This window comes from Antechinus flavipes, chromosome 5 (assembly GCF_016432865.1).
Source record: "Antechinus flavipes isolate AdamAnt ecotype Samford, QLD, Australia chromosome 5, AdamAnt_v2, whole genome shotgun sequence".
NCBI lineage: Eukaryota > Metazoa > Chordata > Mammalia > Dasyuromorphia > Dasyuridae > Antechinus > Antechinus flavipes.
In genome coordinates this window covers 276,706,779-276,718,474 of record NC_067402.1, presented here as the reverse complement: position 1 = coordinate 276,718,474, position 11,696 = coordinate 276,706,779, and positions in this window count along the sequence as shown.

The following is an 11,696-nucleotide window of genomic DNA, read 5'->3' as shown; positions in this document are numbered from 1 at the left end:
ATGGCTGATGGATTAAATGACGTGTCCATAGTATCAAAAGGCAGTACTTGAACTCAGGCTTCTACCTACTGTGGAGAAGTAAAAGGGCAATTTCACCTGCCTTATTCTCAGGGACCAAAGTTAATTTCTTTCTGCTTTATCTGAAAGTTTCATAGGACCTGCCTAGTCTACAGAAAGTCAGAGTCAATTCCAACCTTTGATGAGATAGCAGAGTAAATGTGAAATCTATACATTATGGACATTTAGCCAATGTCTGTGCTTTAAGCAATAAGAAATAAACCAAAAAAACCCTAAGGTTCCATTGGCATAGCCAATAATAGACAAGAAAACTACCAATCCAAATAATAATCTTTGAGAGTTGCTCGAGACAGTCAAAAAATAAGATTAAGTAATATGCTGAAGGCCATACAACCAATATCTAGTAGAGGCAAAATCTGAATTCTTATCATCCTATCTAGGATAGCTTTCTATCCATTTGCTTGGATACCCAATCAGTTGAGGAATAGCTGAATAAATGATAGTAGAAAGATGAAATGGAATACTATTATACCATAAAGAATGATGAAAGAGACAATTTCAAAGCCTGGGAAGAACATATATGGTAAAAACACCATTATAAAGACAACTTTGGAAGATTTAAGAACTTTGATTAATGCAAAAATCACCCACAATCTGGAAGATTGTTAATGAGGAAGGTGATGGTCTTTAGGGTACAGAATGAGATATGTTTTTGGATATGATCAATGTGGAAATTTGTTTTGCTTGATTACTTGTTATTTGTTTCAAAGATTTTCTTTTTCCACTCAATAGATAGAGAAATAAGAAAAGAAAATAAATACTTGTGAATTGAAAAAAGGCACATACAGCTAAAATATAAATAAGTGCAGAGCTAAGCTGGAAGCAAGTGTATGCTTCTGGGAAACCTCTGCAGAGACTATCAGAATAGGCTTGTGCTAACAAACCTGTGAGCAGATAGACAAGGAGTTGTCAAGAGAAGAGCTAGCTGGAGCCAAGTTCTGAAAGTGGACATGGCCATAATTTCTTAGAGAGAAGGAGGGCAATGACTTTCTAGATCAGGAATTGCAAGTTCAAGGACCCCAGGATAGAAACTACAAAACAGAAAGCAGAGACTGGTTGATAGGTCTTCGGGTGAACTTTTAGGGCCAGAGAAAAATCAATTAGATGGTGAGCTCTTCTAGGTCAGGGACCATTTTGCCTTGTCAGTGCTTTAAACACACTGCCCAGAAACATAGTAGGTGCTTAATAAATGTTTACTGACTGTAACCCTTAGTACTTAGCACATAGTGGATAATTAATAATGTCTATTGATTATATTCTCCAGCACTTGGCTAGTAATAGGTACTTAATGTTTATTGATTGTATCCCCAGTGCTTGCACCATAGTAGGTGATTAATTATGTTTATTGACTGGGAAGAACAAAGAGGCCTCAATACATTCATTTTATTGTTCCATCTCCAGTAGGAGTGAATAGAAAGCAAGACTTGAAATATGTGGTGATATAATGCTAACTATAATGTTCTGGACTTTATCTTTGCACCTCTCACACAACTCATGGCATGTGTTGCCCTAAGCCAATAATTAGAGTTGTACATTTAGTATGCTATCTATCCCTTAACAGACCTCCTAATCTCTCCTTTCCTTGGTTTACTCCTCAATACCATGTACAGAATTCTCTGAGAAGACCTATGTCCTACAGGGATGAGGTTCGGTGGCTGGGAAATCTCAGTTGCCAAAACCTTTAGAGCAACTGAGTGACAGACCATCTGTGGAAAAGGCTCTACAGTTGGAGTCAGATTTTCAATTCCTTTTCTGGCATCTTGAACAGGTAGAATGCTTCTAACTCTTCATGCCTCAATTTCCTCATCAGCAAAATGAGTAGGGTTGGGCTAATGGATGTCCTCTAGGTCTTTTGTCTACCTGCTCAACTCAGTGAACGGGGGAATGAGCTTTGAAGAGAAACAAAGGGAAAATAAGTCATCACGATTTGATGAAGTGGGAAGTGGCCTGGATTTAGAATCACTGGATCTGAATTCAAATTCATCTACTTGTATGGCATTGATGCTCTTGTTTCTTCATCAGTAAAGTGACCTTCACCAAGCTAGGTGACAACAGCCTTCTTGATGTTCTTCACACACAACCTTCCATTTCCCAATTCCCAACTTCAAGTGTTCTTGTTGGCTTTTCTCCGAGCCTGAATCTTTGCTTCCTGAATTTCTTGGCTTCCTTTATATATCAGTTAAAGTTTCACCTTCTGCAAGACACCTTTCCCAGACTTCCTTAATCTCAAGGCTTTCTATCTGAAAGGATGCCCCATTTGTCCTCTATGTCCTATTTGTTCATAATGTTTTTAATTTTTATTTTCCTCAGTTACATGTAAAAAATCAACTTTTTTGGTTATACATACACATTCTTTTTCACATATTTCCTTATGAATCATGCTGAGAGAGAGAACTCGGAACAAAAGGGAAACACCACGAAGAAAAAAAAAACAGAAGAAAAAGAAAAAAGTGAACATAGCATATGTCGATTTACATTCAATCTCCATAGTTCTCTCTTTGCATGTGGATGGCATTTTCCATCCAGAGTTTATTAGGATTGCCTTTTATCGCTGAACCGCTGAGAAGAACCAAGTCTATCTTGATCCTCGTACAATCTTGCGATTTCTGTGTCCAATGTTTTCCTGCTTCTGCTCGTTTCACTCAGCATCAGTTTGTGTAAATCTTTCCAGACCTTTCCAGGTTTTTCTGAAATCAACCTGTTCATCATTTTTATAGAATGATAATATTACATTACTTTTTCTATACCATTCCTCAGCTGATGGGTATCTATTGATTTTCCAATTCTTTGCCACCACAAAAAGAGCTCCTAGAAACATTTTTGCACTTGGGGGTCCTTTCCCCTCTTATGATTTCTTTGGGATATAGACCCAATGGTGGCACTATTGGAACAAAGGGTATGCTCAGTTTTATAGCCTTTTGGGCACAGTTCCAAATTGCTCTCCAGAATGGTTGGATCATTTCACAACTCCACCAGCAATGCATTAGTGTCTCACATAATTGTTTATATGTTGTCTCCCCCATTAGTCTGCTAACTTCTTGAGAGCAAGTTTTTTTTTTTTTGGTCATTTTTTGTATGGATAGAATAAGCATTTATTAAACACCTATCATGTGCTGAGTTTACAGATATTATCGGATTGGTCTTGATAACAACTTTGCTAAATAAGTACTGTTATTTTTTATAGTTGAGGATACACAGGCAAATAGAGATTAAGAGGCTTGTCCAGGATCTAGGAAGCTGTCTGAGGTTGGATTTGAACTCAGGTCTTTCTGATTCCAGAGTGAACACCCTATACCAAGCTGCACTGACCTACATTGACACATTCTAGCTCCTAACAAATACTAGCAGATTAACTTACTCTAAGGTCCTTTCTAGTTCTATTTCTATAACCCTATATCACTTCCTCTCTCTGGGTCTCAATTTTCCCATCTATAAAATGAAGGAAGAAGACTTCTCTTCAACTATAGATCTCTTATTCTATGACTGGCAAGGAGGAGATACTTAAGCAGGCAAAATTTGGGGAAAATTCTACTTACCATCTCTCTCTTCCTGGAAGTAAGCAAATGACACCCTTCAGAGGCACAGGGCACCCTCCACTTCAAAAAGAACAATGGTTGGGAATTGGTTGATCAATTAAACAGATCCCACCCTCTCTTCAAAGCCAACTTCCAAGCCCTCAAGAAGGGGCTGAGTTTCTTGGCTTGTTAATGCATCTCAGCTTTTCCTTCTTGACTAGCTTTATTTTCTGAACAGGTGGATTGAGTTTTCTTTTGGAAATTTTCTCAATACTTGTTATGCATTGTTACCTGAAAGTAGAAGCAATCCTAGCAGAGCCATATGGAGTATTTAATTCTTACTGTAGCCAATACAGTAAGGAAGTTAGGTGACAAGTAGGTACAATTCTGGGCCTGGAGTCACAAAGACTCATCTTCTTGAGTTCAAATCTGGCTTCAATCTCTTCCTAGCTGCGTGAGCTTGGAGAAGTCTGCCCGCCTCAATTTCTTCATTTATAAAATGAGCTGAAGAAGGAAATGGCAAACTACTCCAGTATCTTTGCAAAGAAAAACGCAAAAGAGGCCATGAAGAGTTGGACGTGACCAAACAATGACAAGAGATAATGCAGATTACCTCTGAAATTACTTTTAAAAAAATCAAATCCAAATTTCATGCTTCATCAAAATGGGGATTTCTCCTCATCCCTCTAGGGTAACGCTGATTGAAATAAGGGTAATATAGATTATTATTGTTATTATCATCACCCTCCTCATTGATGGAAAATTAAGACATGAAAATTTGTACTGCTGAAAAAGAAAAGGAGGAAGCTTAGTGCATGTTTTAGACAATGCTTATTAAACAGATTCATGATCAAATTCAAATTTAGAATCAGAAGTATGGAGTTGTATGGGACATCAAAATCTATCTAGTCTAGCTCCCTAATTTTATAGAGGAAGAAACCTGAGACTCAAAGAGGTTTGGGGATCATAGGAATACTATCTAGACTGTCCCCTTAATTTCACAAATGAGGAAACTAAAATTCAGAGAACTGAAATGAATTGGTTAAGGTGAGTGAGACAGGATTGAAATAGAGTTTTCTGATTCCAGAAGCAGTATAGTTTCTATTATACCATGATGCATTTCGGACTCATCTGTCTAAAGGTTATTGGTGAAACCATGGGTATAAAGAAGATTTTCAAAGAAAAGCTTAACAAAAAAAGAGAGAGAAAGGACAAGGAGAGAATTTTGGGGAAGTTACACTTTAAGGGATTGGGAACCAGACAGAGAGGCAGGGAAGGAGAGAAACTGGAGATACCTAAAGGGTTGAGAAGAGACATCGTGTCTCAGATTCAAGGGAGAAAACAGTATGCAAGAGGAGGCGTGTTCAATAGCTGCTTAGAAGTCAAGAAAGAAAAAAACCAAAGGATATTGGATTTGGCAATTAGGAGGTCATTGGTGATTTCTGAGAGAGCAATTTCTGTAGAGAGATACAGACAGAAACCAGATTGCATGGGGCTTAGAAGAGAGTGGGTGGTGAAGAAAGGGAAGCATTTTATGTAGAAAGTTTTTTAAGGAAATTTAATAGAGCCAGGGAGGAGAAATGACATTACAGTCACCAGAGTTAGGATTGGGAGACCTTTGGCCAAGTGATACTTCTCAGACCTACAGCCCCCTCAAGATCAAAGACAGAAGAAAGTCTCCGTAATAACAAAATATTGTGATCTTTGGAAGATCCTCCAGAGAGGAAATATCATTTTCTATTAGCAGAAAATTGGAAATAAAGTTGGTGTCTGTTGACTGAGGAAGAGCTAAACAAATTGTGGAAATAGGATCTTATTCTCCTATAAGAAATACATGAAAGTTTCAGAGAATCCTAATAAGACTTGGAGGAAATTGATGAAAGTGAAAAAATCAGAACCAAGAGGAAGGGATGATAGTAGTATGAATGAAAATAGCACCAAAAAGTACTGATTCCAATACACTATAATGATGAACATTAGTCCCAGAGGATCAATGATAAAATGTATTTCCCTATTTTTAGTAGAGAGATGAAGAGCTAATAGTGAAAATGTTGCATACCTTGGCAGATAGGGAGGATGTGTTGATCCATTCAGTTGAGTTATTTTTCTTTACTATTAAGGGAGGCCTCTATAGAGATGGGAGTAAATAGATCTCAGGGAGTGAGGAAGGGAAGTAAGGCATCAATGTAAGTTTTATTCAAAGGATAGAAATTTTAGAGTTGGAAGATTTGACCTAGTTTGTATGAAATGGAAAGGAGCTAAAGGACAGAAAAATATTAAAGATCACAGGAACTAGAACTAAAAAAAAAGACCTCAAATGTGAATTCCAACTTTTTCATTTTGCAGATGAGAAAACTGGAAAATTTTAATTGACTTCTTAAGAAAAAGAGAAAAAGACAAAGAAATGGCGAGAAAGAGGCAGAGAGACAGAAAGAGACAGAGAGAGAGGGGAGAGAGAGAGAAAGTGAGAGATAAAGAGAGAGAGAAAAAAACAAATACAGAGACAGAGAGACATTACAGTTTTAATATAAAAAGGATCAAAAGGTCCAGGACAAAGCAAGAAAAGATAAACTTAAGAATAGAAGACAAGGATTTGGTATTAGGGAATCTGAATTTAAAACCAACTTGGCCATTTTCTAACAATGATATTCCTAACAATTGAACTCTCTGAGCTTCCATTTCCCAATGTGTAAAATGGGCACAGAAATAACATATATCCTATAGGGTTGTTATGAAAATTGAGATAATATAGATATTATCAACCCTTTTCCACCCTTAAAGTGCTAGATAAATGCTAATGGAACAATTAGTGACTTTATAGTTATATAGTACTTTAAGAGTTGTAAAGCATAATGGCAATAATAATATAATACCTAACATCTATACAGCACTTGACTAAGCATCAGACACTATGCTAAGCCATTTACAATTACCTCATTTAATCCTCACAATCTTTTTGGGTCATAGGTACTTTTATTATTATCATCATTCCTATTTTATGGATAAGGAAACAGAGGCAAACAAATTTGTCCAGAGTCACACAGCTAGAAAGGCTGGGCTTAAACTTGGACCTGTTACTTTATTCGCTGCACCAAGCAGTGTCTTTTTCTTTAATTCTCACCAAAACTCTGGGAGGTAGATACTATTATTATCCCCCTGTGTAAAGATGTCAGACTCAATTTGGTGACTCGCCAAAAGTTACACACATAGATTGTCGGAGTCAAGATTTGAACTCAGTTCTTCCTGATTCTATACCCAACCTTCTACACACTGCCCAACTTAAGCTGACCATATTTTGAGATTAGAGTCCAGCCTTCTCTTTGCACAAATGTAAAATGAGCATGAGATGTGACTAAGTTTTTATCCCTTCCTCTCTATCTGTGTTATCCTATGATCATCATAGAATTCATATAGTGTTTTAATATTTGGAAAACACTTTACAAAAATTGGTTATTGATTCTCACAACAACATAGGTGTTTACATATTATCATCCCCATTTTACAAAAGATGAAATCGAGACACCCCCAGGTGAGATAACTTAACTTTATACCCTTAGTCATCAGAATAGGTGAAGAAAAGTTTTGGTTTTTTTATTTTGGACACTTTCTGACATGATCATGCTTTCATGCAAGATCCAAAGGAAGCTGATTTCTACTATCCTCAGAAGAGAGAAGGGGAGGGAGTGGGAAGAAAAATTTGGAACACAAAATCTTTTTTAAATGAATGCTAAAAATTTTCTTAACACATCACTGAGGGAAAAATAAAACACTATTTAGAAAGATTCAAAGGAAGCTTTTTAAAAAAGATTTCCTTGGTCTCATAAAAGTCATCTCCCTGCTCTACTTACAGTAAGCATAGATAGTATACATACAAGTGCTAGAATTCTGGAAAAGGCAGGAAGGAGCACAGAGAAAGACATTTACAAAAAAAAATCCTCAGAGTTTTCTCAAATGATAAAGTCTGAAAACTCATACACAATAAATCAAGCTTGCATGAAATAATGAAGAGTGACATGATCAGAACCAAGAGAATGGTGCATACAGCAATAACATTATTTGAAAAACAACTGTGAATGATTAAATTATTCTGAGTATTATAAGAGCTCAAATCAATTGCAAAAGACTCATGAAGAAAGATGTTATCTACCTGCAGAAAAAGAACTGATAAATAGAAAGCGAGGGAGAGGGGAGAGACAGAGTGATAGAGACACAGAGACAGACACAGAGAGAGACACAGGCACAGAGACAAAGACACAGAGGGAGAGGGAGAGGGAGAGAGATAGAGAGGCTGAGAGATATACATATCTAGATATATACATATAGATATGAGAGACAGAGAGCAGAGAGAAGAGACAGAAAACAGAGAGAAGACAGAGACACAGAGACAGAGAAAGAGAGACAAAGAGAGATCAGAGAGACAGAAAGACAGAGAAAGAGAGAGCGACAGAGAGATACAGAGAAAGACAGAGACAGAGAGACAGACAGAGACAGAGAGCACAATACTAAAACACTTAGAGCTGAACAAGTCACTGCCTTCCCTCACTTCTCTCATCCTTCCAAAGCCAGTACTGTCCAGTGGCAGGACAGAATCAAAATGACTAGTGATGAAACGAGATGCAGTGGATAACCTTGGTGTTTCCAAGGTCTAACCAATTTCTAAGTGCTCCAGAACACATGCTTCATCTGCTTTTATGGCCACTGGAACAAAATGTTCTCATTTGTCCATTTCATCAGGGGAAGTCTTTACTTGGGGTAGATACCCTCAACTCACCATAGGTTTTGGTTACCCTTAACCTGCTTTATAGCCCATTTTCTGAAATGGTTTGCCAGGATGTGGCCACTGTGTTTGCTACAGCTTCTTGGAGCAACAAATGAGTCAGGTGAAGCAGGTGAACACCAAAGGTGGAAAGTAGCCTTGTCAAGGGCTTGGCAGCTCTAACCTCAGAGGTACTAGTCTTTCCTGAACACACCCTAATCCCCATTGTCATTATGGCAGTTCCTAAAGAACAGAACCTATTTCATGGCCATATTTGTGTCTCCAGCACCTAGTACATTGTACCCACTTCAGAAATATTTGTGGAATCAAATGCAAAGAAAGTCAAGGAGACAATACCAATGAAAGTACAGATTTCAGGGGATACGGAGGCTATAATTTAGTGAACTCTTTTTAAATCAAGTTATAGCATTATTTTTAAATCAAGATTGGATCTATTTATCTGTATTTATATATCTATACCTACCTATTATCTATCTATTCATCTTTTTTCTTATCAATCTTTTTTCTTCCTTTCTTTCTTTCTCTTTCTTTCTTTCTTTCTTTCTTTCTTTCTTTCTTTCTTTCTTTCTTTCTTTCTTTCTTTCTTTCTTTCTTTCTTCTTTTCTTCCTTCCTTCCTTCCTTCCTTTCTTTTTCTTTCTATCCTTATATCTATAGCTCTATCCATAAGAACAAAGGATCATAGATCTGAAAGGGATCTCACAGGTCATGCAATCCAAAACCTAAATTTAAAAATTGAGTTGAAGTGACTTGTACTAGATCACCCAAGTATTACAAGATAGAAATAGTATCATAAATCTAGACCAGGAAGAAGCCCCAGAAATCACCTAGTTCCAGTCCTTTATTTACAGATAAGGAAATTGAGGTCTCAAGGTGAAGTGATTTCCCCCAAGTCACCCAAGTACTAAGAGATTGAAGCAGAATCATAAATCTAGACCAGGAAGAAGCCCCAGAAATCACCTAGTGCCAGTCCTTTATTTACAGATGAGGAAATTGAGGTCTCAAGGTGAAGTGACTTCCCCTAGGTCTTCCAAGTACTAAAAGATTGAAGCAGAATCATAAATCTAGACCAGAATCCCCAGAAATCACCTAGTCGCAGCCCTTTATTTATAGATGAGGAAACTGAGGTCTAGGGAATTTAAAGGACCCTCCTAAGGTCACAAGGTTAGCAAGTCCTTGAAGTGGGATTTAAAAACAGGAAATGTGCTTCATTTTATTCTTTTCACTGTACCGGGATAAGGTGCCCAAAAGGAATTCTAGGCTGTTTGGAGGTGTCTGGGAGTATTTCGGGCAGACCAGTCCTATGCAGCCCTTCTCCCTTAGAAGCATCCCACAAAACAATGGCAGGGGCTGGAGGGGCCAGGGGCCAAGGAGGAGGGTCTTGCCTTGAAACTGCCCCTGAGCGAGCCTGCCTTCTCCCAAGATGGACCCTGCAGTGTGAAGAGGAGCCTCGCCTCCCTCCTCCCCCAGCATGTCAGAGGGTGGGGGTACAATTCGCTTTGGCAGTTTTTATTTTCAGTGAGCTTGACAGGCTGGGAGAGGAAGGCGTTAATGTTTTCTGACAGGCGACCCCTAATTGTGCACGCTTTTCTTCTCGGCCATTTCTGTGAAATTCTGACTTAGGCAAGCAGCATTACAAAGTAGTGGGGCATTGAAATGTAGCTTATTCATGAAGACTTCAACTGGTTTTGTCTTTTAACTAACCTTTGAGTCTGATCAGAAGTCTAGCCTGGCTCCTTTTCTCAAAAGGCTCCGCTGGCAACTCCACTAGCAGGCTAACTGTTTTTGCCCCCCGTTAAATGATAACTGGGCTTTGGAGTTGGGCAAGGGGGCCATGAAGGCGGGAGGAGGGCTGACTGGCACAGGAGCGAGGAGTTCGGCTCTGCCTCTGGCCATTGGCAAGGAGTTAGGGGCAGCGTTCTGAAAATTGATGCAGGAAAAAACCCAGAACACACACAAAACCAAAGCAAGCCTGCGAATTCTAGCCATGCAAACGTTGCCCTCCCTTTCCCTCAGTTTGCCTTTTGTAGGAGAAGGAGGTTTGGGAGCCCTTTGTATTGAAACACACACTGAAAAAAAAAGATGCCCTTCATTCAAACCTCCCACCCCCACCCCCACATGCACACACTTCCCCTTTTCCAAAGGACTCCGTGACTGGAGTTGCGATCTAACTGGACTAGATTTGGGGATCATTGTAGTAAAAGGAGGAGAGGGGGCCAGAAGAAAAAGGAAAGGAATAAGGTGCAGAAAGGAGAGGGAGAAGAGGGAGAGGAGGAGGAGAAGAAATGGAAGAGGAAGAATAAAGGAAGGAGAAATAGGAGAGGAAGAAGAGGGAGAAAGGAAGGAAAAGAGAACGGGTTTAGAAGAGGAAGAAGAAGGTGCAGAAAGAAAAGGGAGAGGGGGAGAAAGGGGGGAAAGAAAAGGCAGAGAGCGTAGAGAAAGGAGAAACAGGAGAGAGAGAAGAGGGAAAGAGAGGGAGGAAAGAGAAAAAATTTAGAAGGGGAAGAAGGTGCAAAAAGGAGAGGGAGAGGAGAGAGAAGAGAGGGAGCGAGGAGAGAGACTAGGAGGAGAGAGAGAAGAGGAAAAGAGAGAGGGAGCAAAAGGAAAAGGTTTAGAGAGGACGAAGGAGAAGATGAAGTGGAGAGAGAGAGAGAGAGACAGAAAGAGAGAGAGAGAGAGAGAGAGAGAGAGAGACAAAGACAGAGAGACAGAGACAGAGACAGAGACAGAGACAGAGTGCTACAATTGTAATTATGAAAGACATTGCTAAAGGCAATGCAGCTCTCAGTAGTTGTAACTGGGTTTAGATAGCTCTGCCAAGAGTGAGCTCTGAGCTTTTGGGTTCGTCAGTTACCTAAGGGATTCTGCTTTTGGCAAGTGGTGGTCTTTTGTCTCCATCAAACTCTGTCTCTCTGTCTCTGTCTCTATCTCTCGCTCTCTCGCTCTCTGTCTGTCGTTCTCTATCTCTGTTGAGCTCTCTCTCTCTCTCTCTCTCTCTCTCTCTCTCTCTCTCTCTCTCTCTCTGCACTTAACCAAGAGTGACTCATTCAAGGAGCAATGTTTGGACTCTTCCCCAAGTTACTGCTGCCTCCTGACATCAGTGGGCTCAGAGCCTCCTGAAAAGAAGCTTTGTACAGTGCCCGGTGTCTGGGTGTTCACTTTATTCGGGTCCTAGTTTCAGCTGATGATCTCACATTTGGCCTTCTATAGAGAGAGCACCTACTTCTCGCATATATTCATTTTTTCCTGTCCTCTCTCTCACCTTTTTCCTGTCTTGCCTATCCCTCTCCTTTCTCCTTTATCTTTTTTTCTTCTCCCCTATCTCGTT